Source organism: Nannospalax galili, unplaced genomic scaffold, assembly GCF_000622305.1.
Source record: "Nannospalax galili isolate Female #2095 unplaced genomic scaffold, S.galili_v1.0 scaffold1631, whole genome shotgun sequence".
In the NCBI taxonomy this organism is placed as follows: domain Eukaryota; kingdom Metazoa; phylum Chordata; class Mammalia; order Rodentia; family Spalacidae; genus Nannospalax; species Nannospalax galili.
In genome coordinates, this window is record NW_008329035.1 from 1,103,307 (window position 1) to 1,103,753 (window position 447).

The 447-nt window shown below is 45.0% G+C and overlaps 1 protein-coding gene across 1 annotated transcript in view; it reads right to left on the reverse strand.

Moving 5' to 3' along the window:
- The window catches only part of Larp1b (La ribonucleoprotein domain family member 1B), a gene marked incomplete in the record, with an annotated part of 109,095 nt that overhangs the window by 37,402 nt on the left and 71,246 nt on the right, over positions 1–447 (reverse strand).

Sequence of the window (447 nt, forward strand, 5' to 3'; positions counted from 1 at the left end):
TGACATACAGTAACTAACCTTCTTGGGTGTTTAACAGACATACTTTGGTCAGAGGGACATAAAGGACACTTTTTGCTCTTTGCCCTTCTAGGTCAACTAGTTCCAGGGGACTGTGAACATCTCTCAAAATGTCCTGTAATTGTGATAGGTCACCTGTCCTCCTGGTCAAGGAGGCCGAGGAGACCCCACCAGATGGACTTGAACCAGTGTCCAGTCTATAATGAGGAGGGTCAACACAGAGGAATCATTTCCTCCATGCTTCTAAGAGAAGCCAACCATGGTCGAGCAGGACCTTTAATTTATCTTCATATAGGTGGAACTGATAAAAGAAAGGAGTCATGGGCTCCTCCTGGGCCCATGTGACCCCTGAGGAACAGATCCTCAAACAACCTTAAGAGTAAAAACAAATCAGTTTATCTGGTCCAATTGTATGTCCTTAAACACCCA